Below are 17,500 nucleotides of genomic sequence, written 5' to 3'. Positions count from 1 at the left end.
GTCCCCGCAGACTGTCTAAAACCCTGGACGTAGTCTCCGTGACGTCCCCGCAGACTGTCTAAAACCTGGAACGTAGTCTCAGTCTCTATGGACATACTTTGCTCGCTATTGGCTGCTGTAAACGCCAATTATATCCAGGACACACACCCTCCCTGTCTGGAGTAAACAGACAGTACTTCCTGTTAGCACAGATTCACTGTTCAATGTAACACACACATTCGAGCGACCGTGTGTGTGTGTGGGTGTGTGTGTGTGTGTGTGTGGTGTGTGTGTGTACAGCAAAACTGTGCACGGTGAAGTGTGTGGTGTCTTTAAGTGTGTGTGTGTCTTTAATGTGTGTGTTGTCTTTAAGTGTGTGTGTGTCTTAGGTGTGGTGTGTGTCTATGTTAGTGTGTGTGTGTGTCTTTAAGTGTGTTGTGTGTCTTTAAGTGTGTGTGTGTCGTTTAGTGTGTGTGTGGTCTGCTGGCCTTGAATGACGCCGGATGCCAGACATGAGAAATGGGAATCAGTTTTCATCCTGACAGGCAATCCACCAGCCGTGTGTGTGTGTGTGTGTGTGTGTGTGTGTGTGTGTGTGTGTGTGTGTGTGTGTGGGTATGTGGTGTGGTGTTGTGTGTGTGTGTGTGTGTGAGGCTGAAGGACAAATTTAAAAAAAGACTTTATAGGCGAGAGAGAGACAGAGACCCCCCAAAAGAGACAATGAACAGAAAAACAGGATCTTCTCCTCCTCCTCCTCCTCCTCCCCCTCCCTGTTGCTCCACAGGAAGTTTACAGTATGGGTAATGAGTGCCTGGCGAGCACGCGTATAATCTGATGTAATCAATGTGCAGGCTCGGCTGAGGAGGCTCGGCTGAGGAGGCTCGGCCTGAGGAGGCTCGGCCTGAGGAGGCTCGTTGTCCAGGTGAGTGTGCTTCCTCGTTGACTGAGTTCCTGTAACGATCTGAATTCATCAGGTTCAAACTAAACGACACTCTGCTACCTGAACCGGCTCAGCAGCCGGACCGGGTTGGACCTCAGGGACCAGCAGAGAATAACAGAACCGAGACTGACAGACTTCATGATGTGTGTGTGTGTGTGTGTGTGTGTGTGTGTGTGTGTGTGTGTGTGTGTGTGTGTGTGTGTGTGTGTGTGTGTGTGTGTGTGTGTGGACAGGTGAGGCCTCCAGCTGATCAGGTGACAGGACAGGAAGTGCTCACTGTGTAACAGGAAGTGATGAGGCGGAGGTGGACCCCCTCAGACGTCCTGGAGAGAAAAAAATAAAATCTCTCATCAACTGATTGGACGAATCATTAACGAGCGTGAACAGGCTCCGCCTCTCTGCTCCTTTAAAAAGGAGGAGGTGGAGGAGGTGCCAACATGAAATCATGGACACGTCCTGCTCCTCATCACTAACTGACTGATCCAGCTCCGGTTCTGGCACGACACCCTAAAGAGCTAACAGAAGCTAACAGCATCTGTCCGACGTTTGTCTCCGTCCGTCTCCGTCCGTCTCTTCCTCTTCATCCGTCTTCACTCTCTGATCTAATCATCTTGTCTTCCTGTTTACCTCGTCGTCTCCTTTAATTCATTTCATTCGTCTCCGTCTCCGTCTCGTTACTTTAGACTCGTCCTCGTCCTCGTCTTCATCACTCTCTGTCTCATCAGACCGCTCTGCTAATGAACGAGCTGTAAGTCATCCGTCCGTCCTCCATCTGTCTCCGTCTCTTCGTCTTCATTATTAAACTTGTTTTATTAAATGAGATGGGGACGCTGCTCTCAGCTCGTCCTCGTCCTCGTCCTTGTCCTCGTGATGAAGCACGGGTCAGTAGCAGCAGAGCTCATTGGAGCGTCTCCTGGAGGTCAAAGGTCAGGACTCTGTCCTCTGTGTAGCGTGGGGTCGGGGGTCAGAGGTCAGAGAGGTCAGCTGATTCCCAACACACAGCAGGAGGGGGAGGGGCTGCGAGCCACGTGATTGGCCAACAGGCTGTGACATTACTGCAGCCTGATTGGTGGAGGGGTAACCCGTCCTCCCACACGTCCCCCCCTGTGGATGATTGACAGATGGCGTGGAGGGGAGACGTAGGCGCAGAGCGATGCATGCTGGGAGGAGATTGTTCATTATGTAAATGAAGGAAAACTGAATATTCATTTATTTAATTCAGCTTCAGGAGAAACAAACGGGTCGACCCGCTCAGCCCCCCTGCTGTCAGAGCCGGCTCACTGATGGAGGAGATGGAGGAGATGGAGGAGATGGAGGAGATGGAGGAGATGGAGGTGATGGAGTCACATCTCTGAACTCTGTGCACGCTTTGTGGGTGTTTACAGAGGAAACCAGGTGGAAACCCGCCAAAATAAAAGCATAGATATCAATGTAACTTCTGGCTCTGTTCAACTGACACAGATCAGAACTCTGTACAGATGAACCGACCAACGTCTCACACACACCTGCAGACACACACACCTGCAGACACACACACCTGCAGACACACACCTGCAGTGTGTGGATGTTGGTGATGCTCTGGCGTCCTCAGACACTAACAGCTCGGCTGCAGCGGGTTTTAAATCTCTGATTTGATCCGTTTCCAGCTCGGCTGAACCGAGCCGAGCGTCGTCTCCATCTGTCGGCTCACCGCCGCCGCCCAGCGAGCGAGCGAGCGAGCGAGCGAGCGAGCGAGGACCAGCTGAGACTCGGATCTGTCACCGAGGGAACGACGAGACCTGAACGTGACCCGGTCTGCATGTGGAGACATGACAGAGTGTGACGTCATCAGGAAGATCTCAGAGCAGAGCTCAGCCACGAGATGCCAACCTGACTCCAACACCACAGAAGAAGAAGAAGAAGAGGAAGAAGAAGAAGAAGAAGAGGAAGAGGAAGAAGAAGAGGAAGTAGTGACATGTGGCGCCTTCAGGGGGCGCTAGCAGGACTCTGTTAATCTGAGAGGAGATGACAGGATTACACTGGATCCATACACAGATTATCTGTGTGTGTGTGTGTGTGTGTGTCTGTGTGTGTGTGTGTGTGTTTGTTTGGGGGTTTAGAAGCTCAGAATTGGCAGCATGTTGGCCGTGTGTACATATGTGTGTACTTTGTGTACGTCTGTAGGACCATGTGTTTGACTGTGCATTTCAAGGTGTGTGTGTGTGTGTGTGTGTGTGTGTGTGTGTGTGTGTGTGTGTGTTCGTGTGTGTGTGTGTGTGTGTTTATTTCCTCACGGTAACATTTGTGACTTCACATCATAAATCTGTTGAAAATATTAAAATGTTGATTTTTAAATTTCATCGTTTCATTTTCCTCCAAATATTTAATCTTTCATTCTTCCTCTGCTCACACTGACTTCCTGTTCTCGTTAAACACACACACACACACACACACACACACACAGTCTCGTCTCATCCCCGCTCGGCTCCTCGGATGCAGGTTACCATGGTTACGTGTCTCGCCTCCTTCCCCGGAGCCAATTCCGTCTCTCCAGGAAGTTCAAAGATGACCAATGGCGTCGCAGCCTGAAGTGAGTCGGGAGTTATTTTTAAACCTCCACGAGAGCGAGACGGACGGGTGGAGACTCCACGAGGGAGCACAAACACACCGACTCAACGTCTCCACCCGACAACAAAGAAACCTCAACAGGACGTCAGCCAATCAGGGTGAAGTTTGTCCTGAGGGTGGCGTCGAGTGTTAGTCTGCACGACGTCTTCTACAAGATGGAGACGTGTCCTGTGTGTGTGTGTGTGTGTGTGTGTGTGTGTGTGGTGAAGAGGTGACTTCAGGTGTCTGCTTGTAATGGCCACCTGGACCGCCCTCCTGCTGTGTCTGCCGGTGTTACACGGGACTCACACTGGGCGCATGTCAGCCGCGTTACGGCAGCGGATCACGAGATCACGTGAGAATCCTGGACGTACGCGAGACCCCGCGATAAACTGTGTATAAAGAAAACAACAACAACAAACAGCTGACTTTGCTTCTCTAATGAGATAATTAGCAGAGCAGTCTGTGTGTCCTCCTGTGTGGTTCTGTGTCCAGGCCCGGTCCACTTCATCAGCTGATGGCAATGTCATCACGTCAAATGTTTTTAGACACACCTCTGAAGAGTCTGTGAACCCTCACCGAACATTCATGTTGCGCTTCAGTTGGACCTGATGAAGGACTGTGAGGACCGGGTCAGTCAGCCTGCAGTGGACTTCAGGTGACAGCTCAGGTTCCGTCTCACATCGCGGAGGCTTCACGGAGCCGGCTCGCGTCTTCTCATCTTAAACACAGCAGAGGAAAGCTGCACATGTTTCCCTGACAGTTTAAATCTGCTGGCAGAACACAGATCCAAAGTTTAAGAAGAACCAGGACCAGGTCCAAACTGCTTCGTCTTAACCCAGGCGTTCACTCAAACCTGGGCTAAAGTCAGGCTCAGCTCAGACAGACGAACCTTCTTCATAACTGTGTCCAGTTAAACTCAGCTGACACAAACTCAGAGACCATGTTAAACTCAGGTTTAGATTCAAACTGACCTGAGAACAGACGTCACTCTGTCTGCATGATGAGGATTAATCTCAGTCTCATTAATCTGGACTAAAATTTACAACACGTTCCACTGGCTTAACTAAACCTGATATTAACTAAACCCAACACGTTCCACTGGCTTAACTAAACCTGATATTAACTAAACCTGACGTTAACCTGAGTTAAACCTGGACTGAACTGAGCACACTTACAGCTGACTCGGCACTCTTGCTGATGCTTCTGATTATCTTGCAGCAGTGTGTTTGACACACACAGCAGAAGACACACACACACACACACACACACACACACACACACACACAGCAGAAGACACACACACACACACCTCGACATTTCCTGCTGGGCGACATCTCTCAGACTAACAAGCTGAAGAAACATAAACACTAACAAAGACAGATCAGCTGATGACAGCACAGTGTGTGTGTGTGTGTGTGTGTGTGTGTGTGTGTGTGTGTGAGAGACTCAGCAGAAAATGACTTTTTGTGCATTTTACAGATTTATTGTGTTTTTAAAATGTTCTCTGAATGTTACTCAAATGTTTTTTTGTTCATAACGAGCTTCACGTCATCATCTGACACAAGCCGGTCCGAACAAGTTCTGTCAGATCTGATCAACCTGCTTCATAAACACTTTTGGACCTCTCTGCTCACTGGAACGCTGACGGTATCTGATCTGAACGTCGGGACAGAAAACATGAAACTGTTTTTGGACCAGCAGGAAGAAGAAAGATACGAACTGTAAACTGTGTAAATAAATGTAGAGTGTGTCTGACAGACATTATTACTGACACTGCAGCAGCACAGAGACTTAAAGTCAGTCAAAGGCAGCTTGAGGTTGCCGAGCAACCAGGGTCAGCTGCAGGTCAGAGCAATTAACTGCAGCTGTGCTCTGTCTGTGTGTGAGTGACTGCTGAGAGACACAGAAAATCTCTAAATGAAGCCCCTCCAACTAGTGGACACTAATGCCAAACGGTAGGTGGTATCAAAAAGCCCAAATGACCGTGAGCATCCTCATCTTGTCGACCATGTGAATGCTGAATTTCAGTGTGTGAAGTTAAAAAATGTGACCTGGGGAGAGAGAGAAAGAACAGGTGCCCCGTGCTCCTTTGGGAAATTTCTCCTCTCCAGTTTACATGGGAGTAGATGGGGCTGTCGGTGGGTGATCCTGGAGCATCAGTGCGTCTCCCGCCAAAACTATAAGTCTGACAGCTTCAGCAGTGATATCGCTTTGAGTAAGCCACGAATTTTCCTACGTTTCTATGAGAAATTATTTTGTAGAGTGACATTTGTTGGCACGAGAGCCGTTTCAAATGTATTTTTGAGCTCTGGAACTTGTCTACCAAACACACCCATTGTAACGTTGGCGTGGTTTTTGGTAAAAACTCTGAGAAAAGTCACAGCACAACATTCCCGGCTGAGCCAGAGATCACACTCTTTTATAGCCGCATCCTTTATCTGTACAATTGACTGTTATACACACACACACACACACCACACACACACTAGTCAAATTGACTACAGCCCAGAGCAGCCGAGCGAAGAGCCAAGAACACATCAGAATCTGAGCTCCCATTAATTTGTCCCTTCCAATAACGTCACACACCCGCCGGCGTCTAATACACGGCACACACACACAGGAGATACTGACTGTGTGTGTGTGTTGTGTGTGTGTTTGTGGTGTGTGGTTACTACAGATATCAACCACCACACAGAAGCAAAACATAATAAGGCCACACATGGCAGACCGGTGACACGAGCAGGAATACTAAAACTGCCACCACACCAACACCCCCACCCACCCACACACACTGCAGAGCTGAATGCAAGAACAGAAGAGGACAAGTTCAAGATCATGACGTCTGTGTTTAAACATCTGACAGTCTCCAGGACGTTCACAGAGACTACGTCCAGGTTTTAGACAGTCTGAGGACGTCACGGACTACGTCCAGGTTTAGACAGTCTGCGGGGGGACGTCACGGAGACTACGTCCAGGTTTTAGACAGTCTGCGGGGACGTCACAGAGCATACGTCCAGGTTTTAGACAGTCTGCGGGGAACGTCACAGAGACTACGTTCCAGGTTTTAGACAGTCTGCGGGAGTCAAGGAGACTACGTCCAGGTTTAGCAGTCTGCGGGACGTCAGGAGAGACGTCCAGGTTTTAGACAGTCTGGGGGACGTCTCAGAGACTACTCCGGTTGTAGCAGTCTGGGAGACGTCACAGAGACACGTCAGGTTAAGACAGTCTGCAGGGACGTTCACGGGACTACGTCCAGGTTTAGTCAGTCTGTCCCCGTTCACACTCTGAACAACCGACCACAACAACAACGAGTCGACCCGCTCCTCCGTCCTTCATCTCTTCATCTCTTCATCTCTCCTGATATGCGCAGACACTCGTCCACTCAACAGTCTGATCCCCCCGCTGCGCATGCTGGGGAGACTGTGGCTGCCGTGGCAACCGAAAAAGCTAGGGGACAGATTTAGGGAGGGATGGGTCTGAGGAAAGGAGGAGGAGGAGGAGGAGGAGGAGGAGGAGGAGGTGAAATGGCCACAAAGGTAAGAATGTGTGAAGGAAGGAACAAAGGATCATGGGAGATGAGACGGCGGCAGGTAATCAGATTTAAACACAGCAGGACACACACACACACACACACACACACACACACACACACACACACACACACACACACACACACACACACAGGGGCTCTCTCCCGTTGGTTAATCCGCTCTCGGCCTCTCCTCTCTGGGATTAGAGCAGAGCTGGAGGCCCCGTGGAGATCAGAAGGAGCTCCATCAACCAACATGTCAGAACGTGAGCGCTGACAACCACACACACACACACATCGGACCTGAACCAGACCAGAACCAGACCAGAATCGGACCTGGACCAGACCTGAAGCTCTTGGATCAGCTCTGAGTCCAGACCACAAACAGTTTGCCGAGGTCGTAACTGACTCGTTTCTCCAGACTCTACGACGGTGCAGCTGATCCTGAAGGCAACACTGTGGACTCAAACTTGTGGTTCCCTTCACGAGACCCATCAAAGTTCTGGTCCAGGCAAAATGATGAGACGTGGTTCAAGTGAACATCAGGACTGAACTTGTGAATGTTTCACGTAAGCTCAGCAGGTCAGAATATTTGTGAACAGCTGACTGTCAGCAGAGATCTTCAGTGAACAGCTGACCGTCAGCAGAGATCTTCAGTGAACAGCTGACCATGAGCAGAGATCTTCAGTGAACAGCTGACCGTCAGCAGAGATCTTCAGTGAACAGCTGACCGTCTGCAGAGATCTTCAGTGAACAGCTGACCGTGAGCAGAGATCTTCAGTGAACAGCTGACTGTCAGCAGAGATCTTCGGTGAACAGCTGACCGTCAGCAGACTCTTCGGTGAACAGCTGACCGTTAGCAGAGATCTTCAGTGAACAGCTGACTGCCAGCAGACTCTTCAGTGAACAGCTGACCGTCAGCAGATATCTTCGGTGAACAGCTGACTGTCAGCAGAGATCTTCGGTGAACAGCTGACTGCCAGCAGACTCTTCAGTGAACAGCTGACCGTCAGCAGACTCTTCAGTGAACAGCTGACCGTCAGCAGAGATCTTCGGTGAACAGCTGACCGTCAGCAGAGATCTTCAGTGAACAGCTGACCGTCAGCAGACTCTTCGGTGATCAGCTGACCGTGAGCAGAGATCTTCAGTGAACAGCTGACCGTCTGCAGACTCTTCGGTGAACAGCTGACCGTTTCCTTCTGTTTACCAGGAAACAGTTAAAGCCTGCCACCTGTGTGAGCTGTCTGCTGGCTCACGGCTCTTGGGTTGTGTTCAGACAAGTTAACCTGGGAATTTCTCCATCTCGGCTCCATCTCGGCTCCGGCACAGCTCACCATCTGGAAGATTAGCTGCTAAAACTCACTGAAGTGAAGTTAAGCGGCGCTGGCAGCTTCACCGCTGTCAGACTCACATTTGGAGAGAGCGAGAGGACCAAGACGAAGAATCTTTTCATTTGCTCCCAAAAAACTGATTTTACAATAAAGCTGCTTTAATCAGCTGCACACACAGTTACAGGATAATACTCAGGCAGTGCTGTTAGATTCATACGTGGAGACTTCTTATTGTGAAGTGTAAACAGGTGGACTGATTCCTGCGTACATGGACTTCCTGTCTCTGTGATGTCTGAGCTGCCAGATGACTGTACCAGCTAACAAGATGCAATAATACACGGGAGATACTGTTAATTAATTAATACACTGTTCACTGCCAGCTGATCCTTGAGTTCCAGGACCTTAGCTTCAGCATGAAGACGCTGCTCAGCCATCAGACAGCAAACCACAACTTTAATCAGCCTTTAAAACTGGACCAGACCAAAGCTCCAACCTCCTAACTTTACAGGTGTTTCATGGACACCACGACACACCTGAGCAGCGTGCAGGCGTCCTGTACAAACAACATGCAAGGTTCCTGTGAGCGCTGCTGATTTGTAGGTCAGGAGACATGGAGTGTCGATGCTGAAACTGGGCCAAAGTTTGGAGACAGAGCGAGATAGAAAGAGGTTTGTGTTGGACTCACCTGGTGAGGAGGGACGGTCAAGGAGAGGACACACATGGAAAGAGAGAGAGAGTCACATTAGTTCACAGTCCAGATTCAGATCATGACACAGAAACTAACTGAGAGCACGTTCACGGTGAACCGATCAACAGGAGTCCACCTGAAGATAGCAACACAAAGAACAATTCAATCTGCCTGACGTTCTCAGTCCTCCTGGAATCCACACAAACGTCTCATGAGCTGATCAGTTAAAGGGACACAGGTACAGCAGGTACACACCAACAACATCAAGACCTGAATCCAGAGTCGCTGTATCACCTACAGTAGACGCTGACAGGCTGGTTATGACAGCATGGCGATGACAGAATGTATCCACGTAAAAACAAAACACTGAAGCTCGTTAAAGTCAGCACACTGAAGCTCGTTACAGTCAGCACACTGAAGCTCGTTACAGTCAGCACACTGAAGCTCGTTACAGTCAGCACACTTCACTGACAGAAACATCGTTTCCACAGTTGGTCCACTTGTAACTGGTTGATATTTTAGATCTGAACAACACTGAAGTCATAATAACACAAACAAACTTCAGCTCCGTGTTCACATCTGGACATTTTCATAAAGGAGAGTGATGAAAATGATAAACATTATTCTGCACAGCTGAAAGCGTTGATCTGATGAGCTGTCGTACCAGCAGGTAGCACCTGATGTTGGCCCACAGGTGTGTGCGACAGCCTGTCACGAGAGCTGAATCTAAAGTCCGACAAAGAGCCGTGAAAGATTACCACAATCACTGTGTGGAATATTTGTGCAGCTCAATTTGAGATCCGGAAAAGTCTGAAAACAGTTTATCTGAAATAAAATGTCATCATACAAACATGTTGTAGTCCTGAAGATGTTCTAGTTTCATGGTTTTTATAAGTTAATAGTGCTGCATCGTCTGCATAGAGACGAACATGAAACGAATCATGGCCCTGCTACGCTTCCCTGAGGGACACCACAGGTCCCAGATGAAGACAGACAAAGGAGAACATGCTAACGTGTCATGTTCAGGTCAACGTCCAGCTGATTACACTGAGGTAACAATCGAACAGCTTCTGTGGCACCTCCTCAGGACAAATGTGACGTTTTTAGATCATTAGTGGCAAAAATCTAAGAATAGAAAAGTTTCCATTTTTCTGCTGTATAATGAGCAGCAGTTATTTTTTTAAATGAGGTCCGGAGGGATCATTACGGGACCGATCGGACCGTAACCGGGACAAACTGTCAGGAAGCAGTTTAGAGTGTAAACACCTGAACGGCTGCACTGATGCTATTCATAAGAAATAATAAAAACAGGTCAACAAACAGAGTGAAGCCCAGATACAGCCTCAAACTGTCACAATGCATTTATGCACAACGATGACACACAACACATTATCAGGTTTGATTGACAGCTCAACATTTGGAAATGTTTCTGAGGAAGTGTGTGTGTGTGTGTGTGTGTGTGTGTGTGTGTGTGTGTGTGTGTGTTATGCTTAAAGGTTTAAATGAATGCAGCTGGTGTTTCTGCAGCTGTCAGAGCTGAATGTCTCTCTGACAGCTGCAACACTGAGACACTCAGATACAGCAGCCATGACTGACTGTGTGTGTGTGTGTATTTGCCTTAAAACACACACTTTGCAAATGTGTGTGTGTCTATAATTAGTTCACACGTAAATGTCTCTGTGACGTCCCCGCAGACTGTCTAAAACCTGGACGTAGTCTCCGTGATGTCCCCGCAGACTGTCTAAAACCGTGGCACCGTAGTCTCCGTGACGTCCCCGGCCAGACTGTCTAAAAACTGGACGTAGTCTCCCGTGACGTCCCAGCAGAACTGTCTAAAACCTGGACGCTGTAGGTCTCCGTGTCTGACGTCCCCGCAGACTGTCTAAAACCTGGACGTAGTCTCTGTGACGTCCCCGCAGACTGTCCTAAACCTGGACGTAGTCCTCTGTGACGTCCCCGCAGACTGTCTAAAAACCTGGACGTAGTCTCTGTGACGTCCCCAGCAGACTGTCTAAAACTGGACGTAAGTCTCAGTGGACCTCCCAGCGACTGTCCTAAAACCTGGACGTGTCCATGAACGTCCCGCAGACTGTCGTCAAACCTGGAACTGTAGCTCTCTATGACAGCCCCGCAGACTGTCGAAAACCTGGACGTAGTCTCTGAGCGTCCCCGCAGACTGTCTAAAAACCTGGACATAGTCTCCCTGCGACGTCCCCACGCAGACTGTCTAAACCTGGACGTAGTCCTCCGTGACGTCCCCGCAGACTGTCTAAAACCTGGACGTAGTCTCTGGAGACGTCCCGCAGCTGTCTAAACCTGGACGTAGTCCCTCCGTGACGTCCCCGGCAGACTGGTCTGAACCTGGACGTAGTCACTGTGACGTCCCCCCGCAGACTGTCTAAAACCTGGACGTAGTCTCCCCGTGACGTCCCCGCAACTGTCTAAAACCTGGACGTAGTCTCGGTGACGTCCCCGCAGACTGTCTAAAACCTGGACGTAGTCCTCTGTGGACGTCCCCGGCAGACTGTCAAAAACACTGGGACGTAGTCTTCCGTGACGTCCCCGCAGACTGTCTAAAACCCCTGGACGTCGTCTCCGTGACGTCCCCAGCAGACTGTCTAAACCTGGACGTAGTCCTCCGTGACGTCCCAGCGCTGTCTAAAAACCTGGACGTAGTCCTGTGACGTCCCCGCAGACTGTCTAAAAACCGGACGTAGTCTTGTGACTCCCCGCAGACTGTCTAAAACCTGCGTAGTCTCTGTGACGTCCCCCAGACTGTCTAAAACCATGGACGTAGTCTCTGTGAGTCCCCGGCAGACTGTCTAAAACCTGGACGTAGTCTCCGTGACGTCCCAGCAGACTGTCTAAAAACCTGGACGTAGTCTCAGTGACCGTCCCCAGCAACTGTCTAAAACCGGACGTAGCTCTGTGACATCCCCGCAGACTGTCTAAACCTGGACGTAGTCTCTGAGACGTCCCCGCAGACTGTCTAAAACCTGGACATAGTCTCTGCGACGTCCCGCGCAGAACCTGTCTAAAACCTGGACGTAGTCTTCCTGACGTCCCCGCAGACTGGCTAAAACCTGGACGGAGTCTCTGAGACGTCCCCGCAGACTGGGCTAAAACCTGGACGTAGTCTCCTGAGCGTCCCCGGCAGACGGTTCGAAACTGGAGCCGGGTAGTCACTGTGAACTCCCCCGCAGACTGTCTAAAACCTGGACGTAGTCTCCCGTGACGTCCCCGCAGACTGTCCAAAACCGGACGTATCACCTACGTCCCCGCAGAACTGCAACCTGGACGTAGTCTCGGTGACGTCCCCGCAGACTGATCTAAAACCTGGACGTAGTCTCCGTGACGTCCCCGCAGACTGTCTAAAAACCGGACGTATTCTGTACGTCCCCCAGACTGTGCTAAAACCTGACGTACTGCAGGCCTGTATGATGACATTATAAAACCATCATTAACTGCAATCCGGACTGTGTGGTGTGTGTGTGGTCAGATAAACAGACCCATCAGACAGACAATTAACAGTGACGGAGAGTTAATGAGAAAACACTAAGAACTAAAATAATGATTTTGAAAATGATGGAGGAGAAGATGGAGGTCGTTGGACGTTCGCCGTGGAAACGCCTGTCTCATCGGTTTTCCCGCCCAAACATCAGCCCGTGGTCCGGTTCTGACTGGTCTGTGATGGACTGTGTGTTCTGTCAGCTTTCTGTCAGGAGCAGCATGAACTTCTTCAGCTGTGGATCGAACTGACCGCCGAGCCGAGCGGCAACACGCAAAGTTACGAATAATTAAGAGCGTTTGATTGACAGGTGGGCGTGGTCACAGGTGAACCCGGGGCTTCATATCAAACCGAAACAGGAAGTGAAACTTTGTTCTTTCCCAAAACAAAAGTCGTTTTAGAGTTGGTTGTTTTTAGACTCAAAAAAAGTTTTAGTTTATTTGGTGTGTGTGTAGTGTGTGGGGTGGTGTCTGTGTGTGATCCACACAACAGACACACACACACACACAATCAGGTATGTGGTGTTTTTATTTAAATTCATTCTTGCAGTCAAAACTAGTGAAGATTTAATAATTTTATATAGCTGAACTACACACACCAAACTCCGAACTCCCTCCAACCATCCTCCCTCCTCCACCCTCCCGCTCTCCACCTCCCCCCCTCCTCTCGTCACTAGTCCTGATTCCAGCTGAACTCGATGTCGAATTCAGAGACCACAGGAACTTTTTAACAGTTTCATTACAAACATTAGTGATCGTCACGAAAAACAAACTTTAGAGAATGTTGACAGTGTCGTGCAGAACAGGAATCGGGGCGAGTGGTTAGCAATGTTAGCCGGGCTCAGCAGCTTCATGGACCATGGATGGCAAGGAGCAGAGAGTGAAGAGGACGCGAGAGGAAGGAAGCTAAGAAGAGAAAGGAGGAGAGTGAAGGCGAGCAAGAAGCCGCACGGACAAGATGTAAATGTGGGACTGGATTTTTAGTGGTTGGTGAGAAGCTGTGGTGAAATAAAAGGCTGAAAGAACAGACGTCCGAGCTGGGCTGACTGCTGCTGGACTAGGCAGTGAGATCAGCTGCTGCTGGGTCTGGTTCTGGTTCTGGGCTGACTGCTGCTGGACTAGGCAGTGATATCAGCTGCTGCTGGGGACCTGGATGATCAGAAGTAATGTAATCAGAGTAAATACTCGAGTACAGCTGAACATAGTTACACAGTGGGATTACACTGTGACACAACAATGACTCAGCACAAACAGCGAGTCACATGACACAGACCACCTAGCAACCACCTTACGACTCCATAGCAACCAGTGACAATCAGCAACCAAAAGAAACAGGAGGAGAGAGAGAGAGGAGGAGAGGAGGAGAGGAGAGAGAGGAGGAGGAGGAAGGAGAGGAGGAGAGAGAGAGAAGGAGAGTAGGAGAGAGAGAAGGAGAGGAGGAGAGAGGAGAGAGAGGAGGAGGAGGAAGGAGAGGAGGAGAGAGGAGAGAGAGGAGGAAGGAGAGGAGGAGGAAGGAGAGGAGGAAAGAGGAGAGAGAGGAGGAAGGAGAGGAGGAGGAAGGAGAGAGAGGAGAAGAGGAGGAGCATTAGCATCAAGATTATTGACGTAATTACATCGATCAAAATAATGTTTACAAATCTGATTTTAAATGTCAGACTTGGTTCAGACGTCTTTATATGGATCTGAACACTCCTCAGAAACCTCTGGATCAGAACCAGACAGAACCTCAAACAAGTGTGTGTGTGTGTGTGTGTGTGTGTGTGTGTGTGTGTGTGAGATAAGCTGACATTCAGGAATGCTGTCGCTCGTTTTTTTCACAGACTCGTTGAACTTTGTTTAGTTTCCCAGCATTCCTCACTGATGAACACTGCTCTTTCTCACACACACACACACACACACACACACACACACACACACACACACACACACACTAAACCCTTGGTCACTTTTACCCACAATGCACGGTGGCTCTCAGCCGAGGCTTGTTGATCTCCATCGCTCTGTTATTCAGGACAAAACAAACTGATGACGTCACGGAGAGTACGTCCAGGTTTTAGACAGTCTGCGGGGACGTCACAGAGACTACGTCCAGGTTTTAGACCGTCTGCGGGGACGTCACAGAGGTTTTACACGTGGAGAGACTTTCAAGGATAAATATCAGGAATAGGTTTTACACGTGGAGAGACTTTCAAGGATAAATATCAGGAATCAGGCAGGAAAACCTGGAAACCTGCCTGGAAAACCTTTCAAGGATGTTTGATGAAATAAATCAGCTGACTGTTAACGAGCTTACAGAGTGATGGGCGGAGCTTCTTCACAGAAAGAGGAAGAGGAAGAGGTGGAGGAGTCCTGAGGGTTCACTTAAGCTAATTAATGGATCGACGTGCACGTGTGTGGAGCGTGCACGTTTGTGTTTTAAGGCTTAAAGACTTCATCCATTAGAGTAATGAGAGGGGGAGGGACACACACACACACACACACACACACACACACACACACAGTGTTGTGGATTCATCAGGATTTTTAATGAACACACTACAGCCTGGGGGGAGAGTGAGAGAGGAGAGAAGGTGAGTAAGGAGGAGGACGTGGGAGAAAGGGGAGCAGCGTTCAATGACCTGGACAATCGTCCAATCACACCAGAGATCAGTCAGGCCTGGAAAACCTTGAAAACAAGGTGTTAAAGTAAAGACTGCTCTGTTTTATACCGACTGAAGACTCCTCACTCCTCCTGAACGCTCACTGGGAGCCACAAGTGATCCACAACTGCTCGGCAGTATGGGCGAGGTCCAGCTGAAGCTCAGCTGGTGAACAAACACAGTCGGATGTCTGCAGTTTCCCTCAGGATGGAGATCCTCGAGGCAAGGCAGCTCGGAGGTCTGATGGGGGTGTGATGGGGGTGTGATGGGGGTGTGATGGAGGTCTGATGGGGGTGTGATGGAGGTCTGATGGGGGTGTGATGGACGTGTGATGTGGTCGGTCTCATATGAAACTGAAACAGAGTGAGATTTAAATAAATCCGTGGTGTCTTCAGACTTTCACGGCGCTCAGCGGAGGACGAGCGTCCACAAGGAGGACTTTGAAGTCTCAATCGAGCCTCTGAAGTCGTGGCTTGACAAAATGAGAACACGTTAACGGACCGGGCCCTCCAGACTTCACAGACGTTGAGAGATCACCTTCAGGTAATGATCTCTTCTCCCTCATGATCATGGAGCTCGTCTAACGTTCACAGGCAGGACTTTCTCCTCCGCTCAGTTTTTTCTGGGGCAGACGAGAAACTTTGGCCCACTCAAAATTTGGGACACGGTTAAAAAAACAAAATGAATAATACGTGCTCAAAGTGGGCCACCTCCAAGACCGGAATGACCAACAGGAGGTCGACTCAAGGCTCCCCAAACGCTCAATCTACTTCCCCTTCACGTCCACGCCGTCACACAGCAACAGCTGACGAGTGACGGCCGACATTTTAGTTTCTGAGCTGGAACGAGGACAAAGACTCCGAAGTGTCAAGGTGAAAAAAAAGAAACAGACAGGGAGGACACCAAACACACATGTAGACTATACACACACCAAACACACATGTAGACTATACACACACATGTAGACTATACACACACCAAACACACATGTAGACTATACACACACCAACACGTTAACACATGTAGACTATACACACACCAACACGTTAACACATGTAGACTATACACACACCAACACATGTAGACTATACACACACCAACACATGTAGACTATACACACCAACACGTTAACACATGTAGACTATACACACACCAACACGTTAACACATGTAGACTATACACACACCAACACGTTAACACATGTAGACTATACACACACCAACACGTTAACACATGTAGACTATACACACACCAACACGTTAACACATGTAGACTATACACACACCAACACGTTAACACATGTAGACTATACACACACCAACACGTTAACACATGTAGACTATACACACACCAACACGTTAACACATGTAGACTATACACACACCAACACGTTAACACATGTAGACTATACACACACCAACACGTTAACACATGTAGACTATACACACACCAACACGTTAACACATGTAGACTATACACACACCAACACGTTAACACATGTAGACTATACACACACCAACACGTTAACACATGTAGACTATACACACACCAACACGTTAACACATGTAGACTATACACACACCAACACGTTAACACATGTAGACTATACACACACCAACACGTTAACACATGTAGACTATACACACACCAACACGTTAACACATGTAATCTGTAATATGTGGCTCATTATATAATTGTGTCGATAAATCTCTGTAACACAATTTACAGAAAATAAATGATCACGGTCATTTTTCATTTTTTCTGTTTCTCTGCACACGAAAAAGAAAAAAAACATTTCTGGCAGATAAATAAATTTATAGTTATTTTCAGTTTTTTTAAACTGTATATAAAAATTAAACGTTCAAACCGAGGCTGAGTGAAGGTGTTTGATCGTGATATTTCATAGAAATCTGTAAAGTAACAGTTCCTCCGTAGAACGACACACAGATGATTACTCACATTGAGACAATTATTAGTTTTCTGAAATGTTTGAATATGCAGATGAGGCGTCACGTGATGCAACGTCAGGTGACGGACACAAACAGACACAGTGAAGCTTCAGACGCGACTTCTATGTAACAAACGCTCATTGTGGACGTGGCCTCGATTTGGAGACTTTAAATGGCTGAAAGGGTTAATCTGCCCCTGTGTGTGTGTGTGTGTGTGTGTGTGTGTGTGTGTGTGTGTGTGTGTGTGTGTGTGTGTGTGTGTCCTTGAGCAGTTGGTGAGGGAGGATGGGAATGTTCGTCTGTCTGGATTAACTCCGATAAGATTCGACCTCCTCCCCGTTAACCTCCA

At 48.7% G+C, this 17,500-nt stretch overlaps 1 protein-coding gene across 2 annotated transcripts in view; it reads right to left on the bottom strand.

The window, feature by feature from the left end:
- The window catches only part of LOC104934474 (semaphorin-6D), a 79,160-nt gene that overhangs the window by 37,378 nt on the left and 24,282 nt on the right, over positions 1–17,500 (bottom strand). Inside the window, exon 1 of one of the 2 annotated variants that reach the window (XM_027286590.1) lies at positions 3,769–3,874. The exons of the other annotated variant lie outside the window; for it this stretch is intronic. The gene's annotated coding sequence lies outside the window, so the exon portion shown is untranslated. Of the gene's footprint in view, positions 1–3,768; positions 3,875–17,500 lie in introns of those variants that run through there. 2 annotated transcript variants of the gene reach the window in all.

Source organism: Larimichthys crocea, chromosome XIII, assembly GCF_000972845.2.
Source record: "Larimichthys crocea isolate SSNF chromosome XIII, L_crocea_2.0, whole genome shotgun sequence".
In the NCBI taxonomy this organism is placed as follows: Eukaryota; Metazoa; Chordata; class Actinopteri; family Sciaenidae; genus Larimichthys; species Larimichthys crocea.
The sequence above is the reverse complement of the archived record's forward strand: the minus strand, read 5'-3'. Positions and strand labels throughout refer to the sequence as shown.